The 26,145-nt window shown below is 36.5% G+C and overlaps 1 long non-coding RNA gene across 1 annotated transcript in view; it reads left to right on the top strand.

The window, feature by feature from the left end:
- The window catches only part of LOC121015355 (uncharacterized), a 426,891-nt gene that overhangs the window by 266,120 nt on the left and 134,626 nt on the right, over positions 1-26,145 (top strand). The window lies entirely within an intron of this gene.

Below are 26,145 nucleotides of genomic sequence, written 5' to 3'. Positions count from 1 at the left end.
CATTGTTCTTCACCCCTGCCCTATTTTCATCATTTTTCTTGTCTAGGCTCAAATTATTATTATTTAGATGACTCCAAAACCACTTCACCAGTTAAAACAATGCCACACTAGATTTTAATTGTAACCAACAAATCCTTGCAAATTAACTTTAGAGACTATATTATTGAATGTTCTCAATTAAGGATATGGCTTTATTTGAATCCTTGCTTAATTTTCCATAATTTTTTATAGTTCTTAGTATATAGATATATTTTCAAGCTGGCTATTTCTAGTATGTATAGAAAAATTATTGGTATCTGTGTGTTTTGGGGGAAAAAACTTCCTGTACTTCTATTATGATTTCTAATATTTATTCACTTCATTCTCATGCTTTCCAGGGATAGAATATTTCATCTACAAAGAGTGGCATGTAGTCTCATTTTTTGTTTGGTTGTCAGTTTATTGCATTGAGTAGAACTTCTAGAATAATTGATGTAATGATGGCTGTCCCTGTCTCTTTTCTGACTATAATAGGAATTATTCCATTTATGTTTTAAGTATTTTGTCACCCATTGATTTCTATCATTTCCCATTTTATTATTACATGTCAGTTTTTAAATGATTCGTTATCTTAGACATGTATGGGGAGATTTCTCTTTTGACATATTCATGTGATGTTTTATATAAATAGAATTTCTAGTATTCGTCTATATTAAATTTGGGATATACGCTGATTGGTCATGGTCATTGGTCCATTACATGAAAATATTAGTCTTTGGCTGTTGTTTTCACAACATCTCAGTGCCCTAGAACATTAGCTCATAGTAGGCACTCAATCAGCATTTGTTGAACGAATGGATACAAATAAATTTCCAGGAAATATAAGTTCTTGAGTGGATAAAATAGCATCTCTTATAAAAAGATAGATCTTCCTAATAATTCCCACATAAGTTATATTTCAGTCACATAAATTTCCATGATAAAATTCAAATGCTTTATTTTGCTCTAGCCATTTTGAACTCCTGTTTGTTTCTCTTAAATGTCTGGCCCACTCTTACCTGTGGTTTCTGTACCACTGTTCCATTTTCCTGGAATGCTCCACTTGTAGGCACCCACACGGTTAACCCACTTCCTTCATAGCTGTATACACATTATCTTTTCAAGGAAGTCAACCCTGATTTTTCCTCAACCCTAAATAATCCTATCACTTTGAAAATGTTCTCCATGTGATTTGCCCTTTATTCACTGCTCTGGCCATACTGTTTACAGCATATACTAGGTGTTTTGTATCCTTCTAAAAACTGTGGGCAACAGACTTCATTGAATGATCTAGAAAGTGCAAAAATCTAAAATCGAGCAACTTACAACTCCCTCCCCTCAGAGGTACAGATGGATTTTTTTAAATAAGTTCTTGTAAGGACAGTATTACAAATCTTGGTCCAAGCCATGTCAGCTGGTAAAACCTGATTGCTATCTGCTCAGAAGGCTCATTGAAAATGCCACTTTATCCACTTTAAGAAAGAAATCTTGTCACATCCTGTCTTCTTGTCCATTCCATTTTGGCTCTTGGTAGCTTCTTCTGTAAACATGATAAAGAAATGTTGGCAATTCTGCATTAATGACCACCTACATAATGAGATCAAATCTTAATTCTTGGTGACAAACAGAGTAAATATATGGGTAGTTTGTTTAGGCTCTATTTTGAAATGACTTAGTAGCCTGTGAAAACAAAGTTTAACAGGCTCATAAAAGTATGCTGTCTACATAACTAATGTGGACTTTGTTTTTATGTTGCCTATTACAGACTATAAACAGTAACAGTGGAGTCTATCTTTTATTCCATAGAGCTGTAAAATGTCCTGGCTGTGACAACATATATACTAAACACACTTTGTAAAGATGGTTGCATTTATTTTATATGTAAATGAAAACAATAAACTGTTAAAAACACAAAATGCAGATAAACACATTACACTTGAAATGTACTTAAAATTACATAAAATACAAAGGAGTTGTATTTTAATGTCTACATTGTCATTAGAGAGGAAAACTTTCCTGCAGCAAACTTTGCATGTTTAAAATTGTTCCTTAATCAGCCTCTTATGGAATTTCTGACAGCAGAGGCAGGACCCTGTCAGTGGACTCATGACTGCCCCTTTTAATTATCTCACAATTTGCTCACTGGTTTTGGGTAATTGCAACAATTTGCTTGCAGAAACCTGTGAGGAATCAGATGTTAATTGACTTTGTCTTGCTTAATCAGCCCCTCAAGAAACAGGCTTCATTTTCCTGACTGTTTCTTAAGCTGTGTGCTGGCATCCTGTGATAGAGTGGAAAGAAAACATACAGACAGTTGCCTTGGTATTGGCTGGCCAAATCTGATTATGAGTCCAACTCTGAATGGAGAGTTTCCAGGAATTAGCAGAGGGGCCTAGAGAAAATACTCAGAAATGTGAAGTGACACTAAAAAGTGTTTCTATAACTTATATACAGCATAGTAAAAAGGTAATACACATTTAAAATCAGGGTTCAAAGCTTTGATTCCACTGCTATGATCTGGAACAATTTAGATATAATATACAGCTCAATTTATTAGAGTGACCCATTTGTTTGGCTGTTTGGGATCTTTCCCGGTGTCACAATTCAGCATCTTTGATTTACCTTCTCACCTCACAATAACTTCCCAATTTCTACTTATCTTTTTGCCCTGCTCTTCTCAAAGCCTCATAATAACGATAACTGAAGAGTGTCTACATTATCTAGAATCTAGTAGATACCCCCCAAAAATATACAGCCCTACAATTAATACCCTATTTTTTCTGTACCCTTGATTCTATGAACCCAGGAAGTTAGTGAGCAACAGGGAGGGGTGGAGAGTTGGGAAAAATATCAAGTAGTGAAAAGAATACTATTTTTTTCCCATCCATAGATCATTTTCCATGTCAGCCACTTTCCTTTGTATCATTTACTTCATATAACTTTTAGGTCTTTAGGTGTTTCTCATAAGAGATAGTTACTATTTAATCTTTCCCATGTAAGTCCTAGTTTGGCCACTTAATGATGCACATCTCTGGGAAGCTGCCTTAGTCTGTGCCTCAAGTCTTTTTAATCAGTGTTGTGTGATGAAGTAAGTTTATAGATTTCAAAATGTTGAGCCACCTTTGCATTCCTGATTTGAATCTAGTTTGATCATCATGGAATCTCTCTTATTACAATGTAGAATTTAGTTTGATGATATTTTCTTTGGAATTTTTATCTCCAAATTTATGAATAAATGATAATTTCCTTTTTTTTCCTCTCCTTCTACCCCCTCCCCCCCCGCTGCCTTTTTTTTGCATGGTTTTAATACCAAAATTATACTGGCCTCAAAGAATGAGTTGAGACATAGGCTTTCCATTCTCTAGAGATTTAAATATGATTGGAACAATCTTATCCTTACAATTTTGGAAAAACTCTCATAAAAGGCTGCTGCCCTGGTGTGTGTGTGCGTGTGTGTGTGTGTGTGTGTGTGAGAGAGAGAGAGAGAGAGAGAGAGAGAGAGAGACAGAGACAGAGAGAGAGAGAGACAGAGAGAGAGAATATTTTAAATGTACGCATTATATTTTTTAGAGCTTTCAGGATATTCTCTTTGTGTACTAAAATCTACAAAATTATCTGCTTATCTAAATCTCAAATTTATTGGTAGAAAGTAGTTCATTATGTCCTTTCTTTAAAGTCTCTTATGCGTTTATTTCTGCACCTAATTATTATTACTTTTGATCTTCAAGTTTATTTAACTTTAAAAAAATAAATTTAGTTTTGTTGATACCTTTATTGAATCTTTATTTTTTATTATGCTGATTTATGCTCATAACTTTACTATCTCTTTCCTTCTACATTTTAAGAATTACTCTATAATTCATTTTCCAACTTGTAAGGATGGATGATGCTTAATTCATTAATTTTCAGCCTTTCTTTTTTTTCCTAAAACTGTAAATCTTCCATGTAGCTCCATTTTTCTACATGCCACAATTGTTGATATGTAGTGTCTTCATTTCCATTCAATAATTATATTTCAATTCTCCATTATGTTTTCCTAGAATTACATTTTTTATTACCAAATGTAAATAGATTTGTACTGTTTTTCTTGACTTTTAACATAATTGTGTTATTTACTAAAAACATGTTCTATATGTTACCTGAAATTTATTGAGTCCTGAATTATGGCCTCGTAGCACACATTCAGTTTTCCTAAAGTTTTATTTTATATTCAAGAGGAAGTTGTATTCTCCACCAGTAGATGCATAATTTCATGTATGCCCATTAAATGAAGTTTGTTAGTTCTGTTGGTAAATTTTACATAGGTTTATTGTTTTTTTTGTTTACAACTTATCATTGAGATAGGTATGTTGAAACCTCACACTATGATTATGAATTTGCTAATTTCTTTTTGCAGTTCTATCCATTTTTGGTTTATGTATTCTGGAGCTAAGTTAGTAGATGAATACAAGATTAATCTTTTTATCTTATTGATGAATTCAGCTCTTTATTACTAATCATATAATTAACCTATTCCTGATAATGCTTTTGTCTTAATGTATTCTTTGTATGATATTGAGATTCAGCTACCTTTTGTTGATTATACCCTGAGTATATGTTTTACAGTCCCTTTATTTAAATTTTTAAAAATGTGTGTTTTTATGTTATAGAAGAATGTCTTACGAGCTGTTGAGGGCTCAAGGTTGGCATATTCTGAATAAATATTTATAAGCTGGGACTTTTTAGATATAATTTGATTATCTCTGTGTTTTAAATAGCAAGTTTAGGGGCGCGTGGGTGGCGCAGTTGGTTAAGCGTCCGACTTCAGCCAGGTCACGATCTCGCGGTCCGTGAGTTCGAGCCCCGCATCAGGCTCTGGGCTGATGGCTCAGGGCCTGGAGCCTGTTTCCGATTCTGTGTCTCCCTCTCTCTCTGCCCCTCCCCCGTTCATGCTCTGTCTCTCTCTGTCCCAAAAACAAATAAAAAAACGTTGAAAAAAATTTTAAAAAAAATAAATAGCAAGTTTAGTTCAAGTTTATAATTTCCACTTATCCCTCTCCCTTTCTTCTTTTAATCTCCTTCCTTGTATTCTTCAGGATTGGTGGTGGTTTTCGAATTGCTGTATTTTATTTTTCTTATTTTTCCAACATTAAAAAAAAGTTCACTTGGATTTGAATTTATCCATCTCTACTCTTTTAGAGATTAGTCTGAAAATTATATCATGAATATTGAATGAAGCCCAAAGTTTAACATATTAAATTTTCAAACTAGATTTAGAATTAATCTTAGGGGCACCTGGGTGGCTCAGTCGGTTGAGTGTCCAACTTCAGTTCAGGTCATGATCTTGCGGTTCATGGGTTCGAGCCCCACGTTGGGCTGTGTGCTGACAGCTTGGAGCCTGGAGCCTGCTTCTGATTCTGTGTCTCCCTCTCTCTTCCCCTCCCCTGCTCACGCTCTCTCTCTGTTAAAAATAAATAAACTTTTAAATAAAAGTTTTTTAAAAGACTTAATATTACTACTATTTTAGTGATCACTCCTGAAATTTTATCATGCATATTTGGTTATTCAAGTACAAAGCTTAGCAATATCTTAAACCCTATTTTTAGTTCTTTTGCTCCCCCCAAAATATACGATCCTCTTAAAGACCTGATATCCTCTAATTTATATGCTATTAATTTCCTGTAGGTTATTAGTGTTCTTTAAAAATAACTTATTGTTTTAAGTAGGAACATTAATATTATTGCTTTAAACCAGATAATATTTGTCTAGATTTAATAAATTTTCACCACTTTTTCTTACTGTTTGCTTTTATATCTTGAATTTTCTCCGTATTTTCTTCTTCCTTGAAGTATATTTTTTAGTTCAGTCTATTAGTGGGAATTTTGTTTTTCTTACCTGCCAATGTTGTGATTTTATTTTGTTTTTTAAAACTGGATTAGCTTAGTGTACTATTTTTGTTTGATAGTTATTTTCTCAAGCACTCTGAAGATTCCCTTGATCTCTCATTTCTATAGTTACTTTTAAGAAATTTGTTATCAATGTAATTCTTATTCTTTTATTAGTGAGACGTCTTTTCCCTCTGCCTTTTGTGACATAGATTTATAAATTAAAATTTGATTAACTTAGGAATCTCATTTATAATTAAGTGTATATTGTAGTTTTCTTCTTCATTTGGTACTTTTCTTCTTCATTATGCCACTATGTGTGAACACATACACACAGAGTCTCAAAACTTAAATCATGTGACAAAAACCTCTATTACATGCCTTATTTGATTTTATGTAACTAGATATTGAATATATATTTAGTATAGCATATATGTATTATACATAGGGACACATACTTATATGTATCTTAAATATGGCATACTTATTTGAACTAGTAAATAGTGGAAATCATAAATAGCTCTTAAATATCTGGTGCTATGTGGGTGTACTTATTTGGGAATTTCTGTAGTTTAATATTATGCCCAGAAGAATTTTTAAAAAATCATCACCCTCATGTAATGCTGTATGAACAGGCCATTAAAACGCTCTTGATCTACAGCCAAGTTTTGCACTACAGAATTGAGATATTCTGAATAAGTATTTGTGAGTTGGGTTCCTAACTAAATCAAACCTTACCATGTTGTCTGGGTTTGCACGACATTGTCTGCTGTTTACATAGTATAGTAACCAGTTGTGGAGTCGGCAAGCGAAGGGGAGCATGGATGCTTTGGAGGGAGTTCAGAGAAACAGAATGATGATTAAAGACTAGAAAATCAAACCTTTGAGAAAAGATAAAAGGGACTGGGTTTCTATAGTCTGAGGAGTCAGTAACTGAAGAGTTATTTAAGAATAGTTTTCAACTTGAATGAGGAACTTTTAATAGGTAATGGTGGCTGAGGGTCCTCTGTCTCATGAAGCACGGCCAGATGTTACAGGTTTTGAGTCCAATATGAGGATATAGGTCACCTAGAGTTCATTATTGAATGATAATTATTTAATGTTTTGGTTAAATCAGAGCTGGCTCAGAGACCATCTTTCTGTAGCTTTACATGAGCACTACCCATGATTTCCAAACAGAATGAACTAGGTTTCCACAGTACTTATAATTGTATATATAATAGTATATTATCCCTATTATAGCAATATCTCCAATTCTGCGAATACTCCATTGAGCATCTTAGTGGGGTACTTACGTAACCTACTTCCTATCATCAGTGCCTGGCAACTAGAAAGGACTAAATGGATTTCTGCTACACTGAGTTGAATGGATTGGGAATTATTCTATAACATTTATAATTACTGTGTCCCACATATCGCAGGAGACCTATCTAATCTTCATAAAAGAGGTGGCCATTGAATTGGTTCTTGAAGGATAAAAATGATTTTTTTTTTTAATTTGACCAGTAAAAGTTAACAAAGACGGGATAAGTCTGATCAGAGAGTATAGACTGAGATATCATGTTGGTGTGCATTGATGGTCAGTGCAATAAAAGCCTAGACCAAATGGAGCATGATTATGAAGAAACATGTCAATTTTTAGGAGTTGGAATATTATGATACTCACTAATGTTTCCCAAGGTGTGTGATTTAAAATATTCAGTCTGAGAGAGAGCTTCATGCTTTTTATATGAAAAAAAAAAAAAGTTTCCATTTTTCTCAACTAAACTTGAGAAATGGGAATGTTAAATAGAATGAGCCAGGTTTTTCCATTGGTAGATTTCTTCAAGTCACTGCGATGCAGAGAAGCACTGTGAATTTCCTACAGAGGTTACCGTAGGCAGTCTTTCCCAAATGTAATTAATCACATGCCCCTTTTGTTGCTGAACAGGTCAGCAGCTTGTGCAACACAGATAAACACAAGGCAGAGACACTGAAGATGAATAACATGATCAAAGTGATATTTAAAGAAGATTAATCTAGTGGTGGCACACAGGGCCAGTTGGATGGAAAAAGGGTCCAATTACAAGAGTACTGTAATTGAACAGGCATGAAATAATAGGGGTTTGAATTAAGGTCTTGCAATGGGACAAGCAACATAGGCTTGGATGGGAAAGAGACATGAAAGAATTGAATAAATTTGGTAAGTGACTGGGGTAAGGGGTAAGAAGCCAAAAGAATGAAAACTAACTCCAAAATTTCAAGCCTGGGTGGCTGGAAGAATGGTGGCACCATTGACAGAAAGAGGGAAGCCAGCCAGCAAATACATTTAGTTCTGTGTGTGAGGTGATAGCAGGGAATTAACTACAACATTTCACAGACTCTCATGGCCATAAAAGATCTCACAGGGCTTCGGGCTCATGTTCCTGTAGGCTTGTAAGCCTACAGCTTACCTATCTCAAACCATCATGGACCTTTTCACAATATTCTGGGAAGAAAGGAATCAAAAATCTTGCCCTGGGTAAGATTTTGCCATGTCCTCCAAACTAACATTGTTTTCTTTAATTAGTCAAGGACTTCTGTTTGCTACCTACAGTAATCTCTATCTTATTCAGAATGGGGAATCAGTTGTTGCTTTTCACATACAAACTTGTAATTGAAATTGAAGGAACTTATGACTTTTTAGTCTTCTCCCTTTTTCTGGAGTCATGGAATTTCTCAAACCTTTTATAAGTTGGCATTTATAGTTATAGTGATTTAAAACTTAGTCACATGTAGATCACAAGCGTTGTATAATACATAAATACATTAATAAATGGAAATCTGTTGGAAAAGAACGCTGTTAAAATGAGCTTTCTTGGCTTGGGAAACTCATGCTCTTTATAGTTTTACAAAAATATCATCTCATTTCTTTGTCAATGGTGATCTAGAGTCTAAAGATTCCTGGATTATGCTCTTCATAAGGTATAGTAATCACACACATTTAATATACCTTATAATGCAATCTTCCGGCTCACATGCAATAAGAATGCCTGCAAAAATGATTATACAGTCGATTCATTTTAAAAAATAGTCTACGTGCTATTGAGCATTAGCCACGTAAAATAATAATATTAAGAATAAATAAATAGTTGAGTAAAGGTTTTATGTGTACCTGTAAGATTTACTGTTTTATGGGATGACCTTGAATAATATGTGTACCAGATTGACTGGAAAGTTTATGAAACTAAGTTGATATTGACCACTTCTTCTGTATCACCAAAGATACCATGTAAAGGAAACACAAAAGATAGAACATAGTTTTCAGACTACTTAGTCACATTTAAGACTTTCAAATAAATCATCATTATAATGGGCACATATAATTGGGAGCAATCTGAAGAAATCACCATGGTCTTTTTATGAATAAGGGAAGAGGCTTCTTAATAGTTGGCATAATTTTAGGAATAGGATTTTTATATCCATACTGCATTAATAAATAAACAAAACAAGTAATGACTATTGTTCTTCCAAACATTCTTTCCTACCCTGCCATCTCGTCACCCCCATCCACATAGTCTGGCCTCCACACTTCATCACAGCCACCTCAGACCTATACTTTAGGGCACATCTTATACTTCAATTCTCTCCTGATTCTCCCTTCCTCTGTACTGAGGATTAAAGAGAGTCTTGTCAGCTGCAGTTGGAATATTGGCATCTGTGTGATATTGTATGAGACTTAGGAGCCCAACCAAGCATCATACTTCAACTCTCTACCTTTTCTCTACAATGAGTAGCCTACTTGTTTAACTAGACTTTTAACCTGGTGTATCTGATTTTTACTACATTCCACTTTTGGCGTGAGGCCAAAGTCTGAAACCCCATCTAGTCATGTGAGGCTCTGAACCCTTGCCTGATGCCCACCAACCTCTTCTTCCTCCAGGTGAATCTGTCTCCTCTGTCCCTTTCATGAACTCATATGGATTGTCTTGGTTTAATATTTGCATATACCTGATTCAAAAAAAGTCCTTTCAAGCTCTTGCTTTGGTGAAGCTTACTGTACTCACTCAGACGGACCACGTTCTTTAATTCAACTAACCTCTGTTATTGAGGATCGCTGTGAGCCCAGTTCAGAAAGTTGCCAAGTTCAGAATCAAGTTCATTGGGCCTGAGTGTGTATTTCATGGCTCTTTCTCCATCCAAAGAAGAGGGACTATGTGAGGGCCAGTTTACATTGTAATCCTCGAAAGTCGTACTTCCGTAAAAGAAGTGATGAACATTGGTGGCAAAGAAGATACTAGGGGTGGGGAATCCTTAAACTCTCGCTCTCTTCCACGTTAAGATTTAAGATTCTGGTCCCAGGAATTTGATTTTCCAAATGGACATTCTTTTACTTTCCCAATATCATGCAAATGCACTCTGAAGAGTGGCAGGGGAGTGAGCAAAACCAGAATAAGGACACTTCAAAGGTCTGTGGAGGTGAATGATAGAGAAACTGAAAGCTGCAGAGTGCACATGATTACCAAGGGAGTGTTTGGCATTTTGCCATTCTGGAGGCAGAGTGAGAAATGGACCCAGCAGATCAGCCCTTCGAAGTCTAGGTGGGCCACCTTAGCTCTGGGTTCAGATGACAGAGCAGCCCCTTTGAAAGTTGACTAGAAGAAAACCATGCCCTCTTTTCATTGTGGAAAGATTTTTAGCTAATAGTTCTCAACAGTATAAAAATCACCATGCTCATGGACACACACACACACACAGAAATATTTTGTGAATCAAGGCATGATGTTGCCCCTAAATCCTTTCTGATTAAACCAATCCAGTAACACAGAAAATGCTACTAAATTAAACTCAACTGAAGAGCAAAACCCAGTAAGAACTCTGGTGCATCAGCTTGTTCCCTGTCACTGCCCTCTCTCATCATTGTTCTCCCTATGTCTGTATCTTCAATAAAAGTCCTTCATTCTTTACATAAAAAGGGGGTGGGGAGAGGGGTGTTAGGACAAAGTCAGTTTGTTGGCAGGAACCATCAAGACTTCTGCAGTCTCAAGGCCAGTCTTTGCATAATCTTGTTCCTGGCCTCAGAAGCATGTAAAAGCACAGAAACTTCCAATAGGGTCAGTCCAGGTGGATAAAGAAGTCCCACTCCCAAGGATTAACAGAGAGGGTGGCAGGAAGGGCAGAGGCGAGATGAGGAATGTCAGGCGTGGATGGGGTTATGTTTTAAGACTTGGGGATGTGTAAACAAAGACTGTTGCTCCTGGTTCCTCTTCCTCTTTTCCTCCTTCTTTCCATTGCTTTGGGTTTGGAGGAGCAATAGAACAGTTTAGTGATGCTGATGCTGTAATCCTGCAAGGTAATGCTCAGAAAATATTATCTTGTTACAAAGTTTTCCAGGAGGAAAAAAATAAAGATCACCTTACAGGCAAAGATAAACCTGAAATCTGTGGTTAATTTTTTTTACTGAAGATTCAGCTTAATTAATCTTGTAAAACTTTATTTAAATTTTCCAGTGGCAAGGGTGATTTTCAGTTTTAACTTTGATGCATGGGTAAACTGTAGATGGTAATATATTACAGGAAACTAGTATAGAGAACTTTTTTTTTTCAAATTAAATTCTGTGTCTCCATTAGTTCACATTATTATTTATGACATGGCTTATCTTTAATGTATTTTATCACTATTTATCACTGTTCAGCCTTGGCTACTAACAATTTCACGGTAAATTGTCTGTCTCCCTCTACTTACTGTATCTCAAGACAATCCGTAAGTCAACCCTGACCTCAACCAAACAAAATAAAACAAAGACCACTAGGAATTCAGAAAAAATTTTGGCAACAACAACAACCACAACACTGAGGTGAAAAACTTCTTGCATGAACAGGCCTGCAGTTGAGACTTTCATATACTCTTAGTAAACATTTGAGTGTTTCCTCTAAATTATCTTCCTGAAAGCTTCATAATGAAATCTGATGGGCCTATATTGAACCTCAGTCTATATGTTTTAACTCCAGGATTGAAGCAATAGGAAGGAAGGGGTTTCTAAATCACATAAAGGATTTTTTTGTGTGTGTGCAAAATTTAAAACACTTTTTCTTTTTTATCTGTTCTTCCAATTGGAACCTCTCTGTTGTAGTTTTAGTGATTTTTATATTATTATTATTATTATTATTATTATTATTATTATTTTATTAATGTCTGAGAAACTGCTTGGTAGACCTGTGACAGAGACTTGCTTTTAGTACATATGTGCCCTGGTGGTCTTGTTTTGGTATTCATAAATATTACAGCCAGACTTTTAATAGACATTCTAAACGAAAATAGAACTCAACTGGCTAACATTTAATTTTCTGTGTAAAATAAAAGAAGTAGCAAGAGACTAAAACGTTGGCTGGGGCTGGCGTTCATTTGGGGAGCTCCCATAGGCTATATATCACCCTGTGTGGCTTTCATTTTCTTGGTGCAAATTGATTTAATGTGCAACATTATTAGATTAATGATGTCCCCTTGGAAGAAATGATCTTGCCAAAGAGATTTTGCTTAACTCTGCTCTTCTGCTCCACTCTGACCTCTGTGGTGGTTTGTGATCATGCAGAGAGAATGGGGTAAGATTTGGGGCTATCAACAGCCCTGTTCTTAGTAAGGAAGCATATCTTTATCTACTTTTGCCCACAGAGATGAAAATTTTCAAGGGCCATGCCTCATGAGTACAAGTGAGGATTCATCTCTCTAGACTGGGTTTTATTTCTATATATTCTATAATAATACAGTTGAAAGTCTTGCCCACTTTTGCATTAGATAACCTGCACAATCAATTCCTCTTAAAATGTAGGCCTAGGAAACCATATGTTCAGTTAAATGCTTATTTGTGATTTGATAACAGGTACCTCCATATAACCTACTACTCTCCATTTTCTTTGAGAGAAAGTAACCCAGAGGCAAACTCCATTTTTGTTTCTTGGAACCATTTTACAGTGTGGTGCCTAAAGTGCAGCCTCAGGGGCCAGGCTGCGTGGATTAAGTCTAGCTTCTCCACTAACTAGCTGAGTGACCTTAGACAAGTTTCAGCCTCTCTGTGCTTCAGCTTCCTTGTGTGTAAAAAAGAAGTAATATGATTACCTACTTTCTTGGGTGTTATGAGGATAGTATTAAATAAGTTAACAACATATGCACAATACTTAAAAAGATCACCCAACATGTTGTAAGGTTAGTATTATTATAGAATTTATTGCATTAATTTTCATGATCTCTCCTGTTTTTGAATGCACTATTTAAATGTATGTTTTTTAAATGTTTATTCTTATTTTTGAGAGACAGAGAGAGAGATAGAGATAGAGAGAGAGAGAGAGAAAATGAGCAGGGGAGGGGCAGAGAGAGAGGGAGACACAGAATCCAAAGCAGGCTCCCGGCTCTGAGCTATCCACACAGAGCTGGACACAGACTTTGAACCATGAACTGCCAGATCATGACCTGAGCCCAAGTCAGACGCTTAACCAATGGAGCCACCCAGGTGCCCCTAAATGAATATATTTTTAATAAGGAATTTCTTTTTTTTTTTTTAAGTTTATCTATTTTTGAGATGGGGGAGGGTCAGAGAGAGAGGAAGAGATTTGATCCCAAGCAGGCTCCGTGCTGTCAGCGGAGACCCTAACCTGGCTCAAACTCAGGAACCAAACTATGAGATCATGACCTGAGCCAATATCAGGAGTTGGATGCTTAGCTGCTGAGCCACCCAGGCACCCCTATTTAAATATATTTTGATTTTGTAGGCTGCTTTAACCTCATCTTAAATGCAGACCGTCTGAATTATTTTAACAAATAATACATATTAATCTATTCTAACCATAAAATGACAATGCATAATTACTAGGTAAAATTTGGAATTACGGAAAATTGTAAAGAGGAAATTAAATAAAAATCAACTATAATTCTACTGAATGAAATAGCTTTTGAATTTTTATATATTTATTTGAGCCTCTTAAATATTTTACCATGGGGTTTAAATTATATATTCTGATTTTTTTTATTTGAAATATATGTGAACTTTTTTAAAAGTTTATTTATTTATTTTGAGAGATAGAGCTTGTAGGAGGGGCAGAGAAAGAAGGAGAGAAAGAGAATCCCAAGCAGGCTCTGCACTGTCAGCACGGAGCCCAATATGGGGCACAAACCCATGAACTGTGAGATCATCAAAGAGCCAAAATCAAGAGTCGGGTGCTCAACCGATTGAGCCACCCAGGCACCCCCTAAAGTCATTAAATATTCTTAGAAACATGATTTTTAAGGACTGCATGAAATTCTTATTATAGGACTACACCTTATGTATCCAACATATTATATCCAACAAGTGAGTATTCAGTATAAGTGAATTAAAAAAAAAAAAAAAAAACAAAGTTGCCACTTCCAGGAAGAGAATGATGAGGCATTGTCTACTTGTGAGCTGAGTCAAATGAACACTTTTTAATATTGGACTTCGCTTCTCCTATTGCCCTAAGAAGTTATGAAAGCAAAAAGATGTATTCTCAACTTCACCAAACTCTCCAGATCATTAGATTCTCACACTTACAGTCACATAAAATTTTCTCCGCTCCCGATAGAGTTTTATATTGGGCAAACCTTGCTCATAATGACAGATACTTGAATGTCAAAATACAGCACAATGCCAAGTAGCTTAAGACTCTGGCTTTCTCTCTGCCAGTTATGGTTTCTAGGAAGAAGGTGTTGCTCATCACTATGGCTGACCATTCCTCTATTCTTTAAAAAAAATTTTTTTTAATGTTTATTTAGTTTTGAGAAAGAGAGAGAGAGTGGGGGGGAGGGGCAGAGAGAGAGAGGGAGACACAGAATCTGAAACAGTCTCCAAGCTCTGTGCTGTCAGCACAGATCCCAACATGGGGCTTGAACTCTGGAACAGTGGGATCATGACCTAGGCTGAAGTCGGACGCTTAACCAGCTGAGCCACCCAGGTGCCCCATCCTTTATTCTTCAAAACATAGACAGGATTTTGAATTGTACCTTGGTTGTCCAGGTTACCCAGTGGTCTTTTTAAAGCCCTTTTGGCAGGAGGGACAAGAAAATACCCTTTTTAGATACTTCTGGCTTTTTAGTCCTCATCCTTACTAGATACATACAGATTGATGAATACATTTTCTAGACTCCAAATGTCAACGTGTATTTTTAGTATTGTGCTATACATGGAAGATACTGATAAAAAGTGTAGTCCTGGCATGCTTACTAAAGTAACAGTGATAGAACAATCCCATGTGATTAGGGCTCTGATAGGGCTGGATGCAATAGGGAAAGGATACATTTCTTAAGGAAGATGCCATAACGTTTCAAGAGTTGTCAGACAGCTTCAAAGACACTGGTAATGCTTAGGTTGCTTTTTGAAGGGTGTTGTATCAGGTAGAGTATGCAATGTGGTAACCAAAGCCTTCAACCTTTGTGGCTCAACATAGTAAAAGGTTATTTATCACTCCTACTAAGTCTAACATGAATGTTCTTCATCAGGTGCCCTCCAAACTCTTCTCCAAGTGATAAGCCATGAAGCCCCAATCCCTCCATTATGTGATATGCTATTTCCTAGGAAGGTGAAAGTTTCCAGGGGCCTTCTGTATCTAACTGGCAAATGGGCTAGTAGAGAGAGTATGGAGGGTCATAAGAGGGCCAGTCTTGAAAGTGGCATTCTTACTGATGCATGCACCGTATTGGCTAGCACTCAATCACAAGGAGGTGTGTCTTAGCTGTGGGCCCAGGCGACGAAGGGAGTGTTGTGTTGTACATTTAGCAGAGTCTCTGCCAGACAGGTGGAGTTTTCTACACAAACAATAGACAATGCGGGTTATTGTAAATGGAATTGTACATTTAAAATTTCTCAATTTGGGGCGCCTGGGTGGCTCAGTCGGTTAAGTGTCCAGCTTCGGCTCCGGTCATGATCTCACGGTGCGTGAGTTCGAGCCCCACGTCAGGCTCTGTGCTGACAGCTCAGGGCCTGGAGCCTGCTTCGGATTCTGTGTCTCCCTCCCCTCAGCTCCTCCCCTGCTCACACTCTGTCTCTCTCTCAAAAGAAATAAAGATTAAAAAAAATTTTTTTTTTTAATTTCTCAATTTGAAGAGCAAGACCTTAGGATCGAGAAATAAAGGAGATGGGGGTATTTCTATAGTGAACTGATCTATATGTGACATTTCTATGTGTTGCGTTTGGTTTCTTTCTTTACATATTTATCTGTTAGGAATTCAAATATATGTATGTATTTGTTTGTTTTGTTTTGTTTTTTATTCTTCTTCCTGGAAAAGTTTAAATCACTTCTTCAGTACCACATATGCTGGTACATTTTCTATCTGACCTCAAATTTGGGAGTTCTCCAAAATTTATACCGAAAGTCTTCTAGGCCTAGGGCTCAATGGAATACAAAATCGGTCTTACTTAAGAAAATAATTAATCAGCTTATTGATGAAGTTAGTCTAGGAGAGCGTTTAGTCTCTAAAGAAAATGAAGGAGGGGTGCCTGGGTGGTTCAGTAGGTTGAGTGTCCAGCTCTTGGTTTTGGCTCAGGTCATGATCTCATGGTTCATGAGTTCAAGCCCCTGCTTGGGATTCTCTCTCTCTCTCCCTCTCTCTCCCTCTCTCTCCCTCTCTCTCTGCCCCTCCCGTTCTCACACTCTCTCTCAAAATAAATAAATAAACCTAAAAAAAATGAAGGAAAAAACACAAAAATAATGTTGCATATGTAAATAATTTCTGGTAGTATAAGGATGAATTAAAATCTGTCTGCCCATCAGAGAGCTTTTATTTTAGATGATTCTTCTTTATTCCAAACTTAAGTATGTTAAATAAAGAGTCCAGAATAACATTAAGTTTTACAATTATTAACAGCTTGCACATGAAGCCTATATCTTACTTTAGAATGTAATTGCTCCTCGCAGATAATTGCAGAAGGGATAAAGTGTAGACACACACACACACACACACACACACACACACACACACACACACACACATTTCTCTTTGCCCTGGATGGTAGAGCATATGATTCATGATCTAAGAAACAAGCAAAAAAATCTAGCTGTCTGTTTTCTGGCCTCTTGGGTTAAAATCAAGGTCTCTAGCATTGCTTTCATGAAGGGTGGTGTTATGTTTTTTGAGGGGAGGCATGGGAAGAGGTGGTGGATGGTTAATATTTCAAAAAGGTAGCAATTACCTGATAACAGAAAGCAGCGTGGACTGTGTCTTGTTACCGCTCATTTCGGAGGTGCCAAACCTGCACGGACATCATCGCCATTACGGCTTCAGTTGGCTGAGGTCACCTTGGTTCACGTGTTTTATACATTGGTACCCTTCTCCTTATTACTTGCCAAACAAACCTTTTTATTTTTGCACACGTTTATGTTGATCTTGTGGTTTCTGAAATTGGATTCTGGCTCCTGGAGGCCTGAGTTTCCACAGCAACTGGAGGCCTTATCTGCTACTGGTTCTTGGCAGGCAGACAACCAGGTCTTTGAGTTTACTTTGGGTTTTTTTGCTTTTTTTTTTTTTAACTTTTTCTTCTTCTCTCCTATTTTTCCTACACCCTGTCATTTAAGCATTACATAATTAATTGCGTACATCCTGTGCCACATGCAATCGCCATGGCTTTGAAGTCCCAGTAGATCATTTTATAGAGCAGTGGGTGCCATTTTAAAAGAGAAAAAATAATGAAGACCTGGCGCCAGGGTATGGCTGTGTAGATTTTAGCGTGTCCTTCTCCAGGTATGATAAAGAAACCTGGGCACCTTCTGTTTGTTTTTCCGCATTTCCTTTCCAAACTGGCCTTTTCGATATATAGGAAAGACCTCAGAACGGAGTTTGTTATTTTTCTCTCTGAAGCTAATTCCTTTTCCAAAACCAGCATGAACTGCCTCATTTGGTGCTGAAGCGAGGTCTGCTTTTTTTTTTTTTTTTTCCTTGCAAATTGGAAAGAAAAGAATTCTGATTTAGCATCATGTCATTTGGAGGCTGCTACTGGTCCAGCCAGAGCGGAAAAAACAACAGACAAACAAGAAAAAAAAAATACCGACCCCCTTATTTAGACGCTATTAAAGTTTAGCAACAATAAATGATCTCATCACCTTCTTAATGTTTTTTTAAAAAATACATGTAATCATTTGCTTCAGTGAAAAGAACAAATTTATTGGGATAAGCTTTCAGAATCTCTATGAAAAGGATACACTCACTTTGGAAAGCAGAAATGTGTGGGTTTAGAGAAAAAAGAATAGATTCAAGTGTTTTAGAAGTTTAATTAGCGTTCGTTTTTGTTGATAGAGAGCAAATATACGACTATATAGATATACATATATGTATGCATGTATACATATACTATATCTATCTATGTATATATATAGTTTATATAGTTGGCAATTTTGTTCTCTTCTTAGGGAAAACACACCCAAATAACAATCGCTAGAAAAATAAATGGAATCCCATTAGTTGGCAAAGTAAAATGTTGGTGGATTTTTTGGTAGCAGTGGTATGAATTTCAATATAGCCAGAATCTAATCTTTGGTACCTCTGTCTACATCTTTCTTTTACATCTTCTTTTTCCCTTTTTCATGTTTGAACGTTTTCACTCTCTTGTGTGGTGTGCCCTGTATGCTCACATCCCCCGATGAGGGCAATTCCATAGGTAAAATCACTCCATTTCCTGAAGTTTTCCAAACATTTACCTCATCCAAACTTATGTACCTCGTGTCCCATTGCCTCAGGGAATTTTTTCTTCCCGCCGGAGCAAATGTAAGGAGCAAATTTTCACTTATTAGGGTTTAGCCTTGCATCTTAGGATTTAAGCTGCAGCTCAAACCTTTTTAGAAAAGACCTTTATGGTCAACTTACCTAAGCATCACACCCTCCATCCGCCCCTCCAACCCCATCTATTCTTGTAATCTCTTTTATTGTATCATTTCATGTATTCATTTATATAATTATGTAATGATAATTGTTTAATTGGGTAGCTGGTGTATTCTCCATTATTTAGTCTAAAAAATGGAGAATAATTCATTGATGAATTTGTTCCAGAAATGTTCACTGAGCCTCAACACTGTATCAGGCAATGTGAATGGTCCTGGGGAATATGATGATAACTGAAATGGCCATAACCTCTTGCCATCAAACTGTATGTTGTCTAGAGACAGAAAAGTATGCAAGAGTAAAAGTGAGTCAAAGAATTATAGAGGCAATGTGACATGGTTTAGTAACTGCTAGGGCATGATGTTTGCAAGATGTTGTGGGCCACTGGAGTCTTTGAGGGCCACAAAAAATGTAAAGGAGAATATGATATTTAAGCAGAAACAGGAAATACAAATAATAGTTACCCAGGTAAAATTTGAGGAATGAGTTTTAGGTAAAGGCAATAGCGTTCCTAAAGCCCCTAAACCCAAATGTAAGGGAGAGTAGGATATCCTGGCAACACTTCAATTGGTTCTGAATGGCCAGAAAACAATGTGCAGGAAAGAGTGGCAATACATGAGGCCATGAGCCAGGTAATGAAGGTCCTTTTAGCTATGCTACAGTAACCCACTGAAATTGATTAAGAAAGGGAAAGCATGATTGGATTTTTATCTTAGAGACTAATCCACAAAGGATCACTTAAAAGAAGAGAATGCTAACAGCATGGAAAGTAGTAAGGGGTATAGGAAAATAATCCAAGAGAGCCAAAAATGAGAGTTAGAATCAACTAGCAAAGTGGCTATGGGGAAGGGAAGTGTATAAATGTAAGAACGACTTAGGAGGTATCATGGTTCTCATTAGATGAGAGAACAGGGAATATTATGGTTTAGAGTTCTAGATGGATGGTGTCTACTCTATTTACATTAAGGGATTCTTTCAAGAATCATATTAGATAATGCATACTAAAACTATTATTTTTAGTTGAATACAACACTAAAATGTAAGAAAAAAACCACTAAAATGTAAGAAAAAAAGGTGTAGAACTGTTTATACAGCGAGAGTGCCATTTTGTTATTGAGAGAGAATATCCTGACAGTTAAGAGCAAATGTGATGTTTGAATAGGCCTTTTTTGAGTTTTATTTATTTATTTTTATCTATTATTGAAGTACAGTTGACATACAATGTTATATTAGCTTCAAATGTAGAACATATTGATTTGACAATGCTCCACATTACTCAGTGATTACCATGATAAATGTAACCATTCTCTGTAACCATACAACATTATTATCGTATTAATGACTGTATCTTCTATGCTGTACTTTTCATCCCCTTGACTTGTTATAACCAGAAGTTTGCACATCCTAATCCCTTCACCTATTTCGGCTTTTGCCCCACCTACCTCCCCTCCGGCAACCACCAGTTTGTTCTCTGTATTTAAGAGTATGTTTGTTGTTTTGTTTGTTTGTTTGTTCATTTGTTTTGACTTTTAGATTCCACATATAAGAGAAATCACATGGTATATTTATTTTTCTGTCTGACTTCACTTAACATAATACCTTTTAGGTCCATCCATATTGTCACAAATGGCAAGATCTCATTCTTTTTTATGACTGAGAAATATTCCATTGAATAAGTGTACCACATCTTCTTTATCTGTTCACCTATAGGCAAACATTTGCGTTGCTTCCATATCTTGGCTATTGTAAATAATGCTACGAGAAACGAGTGGTGCATATATATCTTTTCAAATTAGTGTTTTTATTTTCTTTAGGTAAGTACCCAGTAGTGGAATTACTGGATCATATGGTATTTCTATTTTTAATTTTTTGAGGAAACGCCATACTGTTTTCCACAGTGGACATTCCCACCAACAGTGCACAAATGTTTCCTTTTCTCCACATCCTCACCAACATTTGTTATTTCTTGTTTTTTGCATAGTAGCCATTCTGACTGGTGTGAGGTAATATCTCTCCTTGCAGTCTTGATTTGCATTTCCCTGATGATTAGTGATATTGAGCGTCTTTTCATGTGTCTATTGGCTCCTTTGGAAACATGTTGAATAGGGCATTTTGATAAGAAGACATGTACACATGCTCTTTATCAATCAACTATAGATATTTGTTTCCTGTGTAATGTGCAAAACAGTTAACTGCATTTTAATCATGAGCCTTATTTTGTCTGCAGAAAAGCGATCAAGGACGGTATAAAGTTTTAGCATCAGATTATACCATAACTGGTAACAGGCTCATAAGAAGGAAGACATGGCTTTAAATTTTGGCAACCAAATAATTTACTAGCCAAAGTGGATGCTTTGAAAGTGAGAAGGCATGCTATTAGTAGTAATACCAGGACAATAAGCATAGACCCATTGGGATATATGATCATCTCAGTGAGGATTCTTCATGGTGTATAAAATGAGTTGGGTCACATTACATGTGTAATGATTAATTTTATGTACCCAGATATTTGGTTAAACATTATTTCTAGGTGTGTCTGTAAGGGTGTTTCTGGATGAGATTGACATTTGAATCTATAAACTGAGTAGAGCAGACTGTTCTCCCCATTGTGGGTGGACCTCATTCAATCCATTAAGGCTTGAATAGAATAAAAATTCTGTCTCTCTGCTTGGCTGACTTTAAGCTGGGACATTAATCTTCATCTGCCTTTGGACTTGACTGGAACTGGAACTTAGACCATCAACACACCTACTTCCCAGTTCTTTGGTCTCAAACAGGAACCACTGACTGTCTGAATTTCTGAATTTCTCAGCCTCTGTATTCATGTGAGCCAATTCCTTATAGTAAATCTCTTTCTATCCATGTTATTGGTTCTGTTTCTGTGAAGAACCTTAATACACATCCTACCTGGTACATAGTAAGTATCCAACAAATGTTAGGTGAATCAAAATAGCTGTCACAAAATATCTGCCACTCTCTTGGATACAATCCTAAGAGTGGAATTACTGGGCCACAGAGTAGGTGTGTATTGAATTTCTTAGAACTGATGAGTTTTCTAAAATAATTGTGCCATTTTAAATCCCCAACAGCACTACATGAGAGTTTCAATTTCCCCGTATTCTTGACACACTTGGTTTTGTCAGTCTTTAAATTTAGCGATTCTGATGGATGTATAGCAATACTTTGTACTGTTTTAACTTGTATTTCTCTGGTGTTGATCAGTCTTAGACAGCCACTGGTTCTTGCAGTAGCTTCTGTGTTAAAAATCACTGGCTTTGGACTTAGATTGGGATAGACTCTCTGCCCTTCACTTTCTCATCCCTAGGTCAGAAACAGTGTCTATCTCATAACTTTTGTGTTAGACTTAAATTAATCTAGTGAATGTAATAATGGGAAAGATCCAACAAATACTAGCTTTCATTGTTACTAAGCCAGGAACCAAGGATAAAACATATTTAAGCAGTAGGAATACCAACATACAGGAACACTGTGTAGACCATTTCTGGGGAAGATGTTCATGACTTGCACTTGCTCTTTATTTCCAGAAATAGCAAATAAGAGCATGAGCCCTGAAGAAGTCAGCCAGTCTACCCTGGATTGCTTTACAAGATCACTACTTCCCACTTGTTTAAACTGGATTTAACTTCCGTTCTTTCTATATAAAACTTGGGACATGGTAGAATCTAGTCCATGGGGTTGTGAGAATTAAATGGGGTAATCCATATAAAGCACATAGAAAAGAGCTCATCTTTCCATAATTGTAGTGAACTTTTATTGCATGCCAAGAGTTAGGGATCCATTGTTGGAACAAGATGGACTTTATACAGCCGAGTAATTCTTGATCCTCTCTGCCTCACACTCCCCCATCCAAACCCAGGAACTTGCCCATCTCCACTGCTTCCTCCTTGATTCCAACTACTGTTTTATCTCACTGGATGAGCAGAATAGCCCAAAACTTTGGCTTCTTCCACTCTTGGACCCCTACAGCTCATCGCCCTACTTGGATCTTTCCGATGGGTTTCTGTTACACTTGGTCAAAAACCCAAATCCCTTTCTTTGATCCAAAAGGACCTCCAGGACATGAACCTTGATTCTCTTTTCAATTCCATCTTAACTTTACTCTCCCTTTTTAACTACGTTCTACCCACATTGGCCTTCTTTTTGTTTCTTAAGCACGTTAAACTCATTCTAGACTCAGGGCCCCACACACTTTCTATTTCCTCCGTCTGGAACTTCCTTTTCTGAAATCCTCACTGGGCTGACCCTTTTGCATCAATCATATCTTAGAAGAAATCTCACTTTCTCAGGGAGACCTTCCCCAAATACCTGATAGAAGGTAGTTCTTCTCAATCGTTTGCTTCTCCTTTATACATACATCATCCTCAATCTCTCTAAATCCCATTACCCTATTTTACTTTCCTCAATACTTGTCATTATCTGAAATGATCATGTTTGTTTGTTTACTAGTTTGTTGCCTTTCTCCACTTATTAGAAGGCAAATCCCTTAGGGTATATGACCTTTTCTCATATACTCACTGCTGTAACTTCAGCAATTAACATAGTGTCTAACTCAGACACACTAGATAAATAAAACATTTATTTGTTCATGTATTATATACATTAAATAATAAATAAATAAATATAAAATAAAATATATAATACCTCTGATGCAGAACTATCTAAAAGCCTTAGCTACTTAACAAGGCACAGTCAATCATTTTAGCTGAATGAATCAGCTAATGGAAATCAAGGGCTAGGAAATTACGGTCCCAGTTTTGAGGTGTTTAGTGCCTCAAGATTCCCTAAGAATGATGACAGTGGGTTGATCTCGTACTTATGAGTAAGAAGCATCAATGCCGATCATCTCTATCTTGTATAACAGATGTTCTTGTTAGGTGTTCCTCAGAATTAAATTCTGTATTGTTTGTTCATCCTAAACTTGAGAAGAATGAGCAAAGTTCCAATTGATGGCACATTTCTTACCTAGGAAATATTTCCAGTCTGTGCACTTTTATTAAAGACTGGCTACTGGCAGAAAGACGAGCCAAGTTTTGGAGCCTGGATGTGGGCACAGAACCACAGACAGCTTCTCTGTATTGGAACTCTACATTTGTTTGCTCTGTTCAGTGGCAACCAATGTATAATGAGAGAGAGGAAAAAAATCCTGTATTATTTATTAAGCATGCACCTAAGACCATGCTACTTTTTTATCTTAATTTTTCTTTTCCTTCTGATAACCCTAAATGGTAGATTGTATTAGCCTCTTTACATTGATGCGGAGAGATTCAATTATTTACCCAAGATGACAACTACAAGGCAGAAGAGATTTTTTTCCTAAAAAAATTATTGACTAGAGTATATAACCTCAGGTTTCAAAATTCAAAAACATACAATATCTATATAGTGTTAAATCCTCTGTTCTTGCCACCATACTGACTACCTTTTCATCAAAGGCCCAAATGACACAGAAAGAAGAGAACAGATCATGGCCCAAGATAGGTTAGTTATGCTGCTTCCTTAATGTTGATAAAAGCCATCCATATCAAGCCCTAAGTACATGTAAATCACTTACATCTACCAGATGCATCAGGGTGTGTGTGTGTGTGTGTGTGTGTGTGTGTGTGTGTGTGTGTAAATACTTGTACATTTATGGACCTCCAACCACTAAGTAAGATCAGTAGTACAAGACATATCAGTAGAATTCAGTTTTATTAACTATGGCATATGGATGTTTAGCACGTGGCCATATGTTTCTCACAAAATGTAACTTCTAATCTGAGCACATCACTGCAATTATTTCTTCCCAGCAACAGTCCATATCCTATTTCTTTCTCTGAGGGTCTGCTTTTAGTTCTATTTCCACCTAAGTTTCACTTGTCTCTAGCAACACCTCTTTTTTTTTTTTAACAAAACTTGGAAATATGGGGTGTTATGCTGAGGCTGAAATATTCCATATTTTTCTTCCATGAAACCCTGATTGGCAACAGTCAGCGATTGTCTCTCTTTTCCAGCACTAGGCTTGAGCCAGGATCAAAATATTCATGAATAATTCGCAAATAATTAAATTCTTCAGGTTTTGTTCTTGTTCACAGGAGCAAAGTAATTTTGGTCTCCTTATGGATTAGATTATCTGTAAAGGTCATGATTTAAGCAGTTTCTTTTTCAGATGTGATTCCTTTGAATGTGTGGCCCGATAGGACTCGAAGCAGCACAGGGTCTGTGTTTTCTCTGTAAATAAAAGCCTACAAAATTTCAACAAGTCAGCCCTTGTATGCCACATGGAGAGATTGATGACAAACCACATTATTTTCCCCCTTAATACAACAGCTCACGATCACAAATGCACTTTCTCAGAACACTGATTTACTTTACATCCACAGTGTACGAGATGTCAGATAAGTCAGTTACCTCTAAAGATCCCAACCTTCACACAGGAAAGCTATCAGTGTAAATTAGTACTATTTTTTTTAAATATCCAAAATAAGGATTAAGTTTTCAAAATAGAAAATTCACTGTTTTACCATTTTGCTTTAGTAAAAGCAAAAATAACACGTGGCCAACTGTCTACCGAAATATATACCATCACACACGCAAATATTTGTATTGTTCCTCTTCAAAATCACACAGTGAGAAAAAGGCGAGGACAGGGTTTAAAAGATAGGTGTCGCTATACAGATAGTTACATTCCAAAGAATACTTCAAAAATTCAGAAATCTCAAATCTTTCAGATTTTAATGGGATTTTAATTTGTGTTGTCAGACAGAAACAGCGGCCAGTGATGTGCTCTGTCCTGGTGACCACCGCTGTGTTTATAAAAATGGCATATTTTCTTATCAGGTCATTAGACCTTTACCCAGCCTGCATATTCACAGACTCAACCAATACTTTTACTGACTGACAAACGTTTACACTGCTGTCTCGAATTTCTTTATCTTTTATGTTCTACATTTCTAAAAGTAAACAAATGATTAGTCTTGGAAAGTTAGTGAGCCAGGGTTCTGATGCTATATCTCTAAGAGTTACCTTTGGAGTAAATTTTGGCTTCAGGGTACTTCCTGCCCAAAACGTATTCCTCACCGTCCTGCCAAGTTTCCAAAATTTCCACCCTTTCGCATTGTCCTTTTTTAGTTAAGGCAGTGTCACCAAAAGTTGATGAGGCAACAGAGCCACTCTGCTAATGTGCTAGCTTGGATTCTTTTGTCTGATTAGTTAAGTCAGAGGAAAGAAGAACCTGCATTAATGTAAAAAAATAATGTAGGAGAAAGACATTCTGATCGGGGAAAACCGGTTCTGCAATTGGAAAAAGTCTGAAGAACCTATGACCAGGATAGATAGATAGATAGATAGATAGATAGATAGAGACATAGAGACATAGAGACATAGATATAGATATAGATATAGATATAGATATAGATATAGATATAGA

The sequence above is a fragment of the Herpailurus yagouaroundi genome, unplaced genomic scaffold (genome assembly GCF_014898765.1).
Source record: "Herpailurus yagouaroundi ecotype Mexico unplaced genomic scaffold, PumYag 206, whole genome shotgun sequence".
NCBI lineage: Eukaryota > Metazoa > Chordata > Mammalia > Carnivora > Felidae > Herpailurus > Herpailurus yagouaroundi.
Note: the sequence above shows the minus strand (reverse complement) of the source record. Positions and strands in the feature narration are given on the sequence as shown.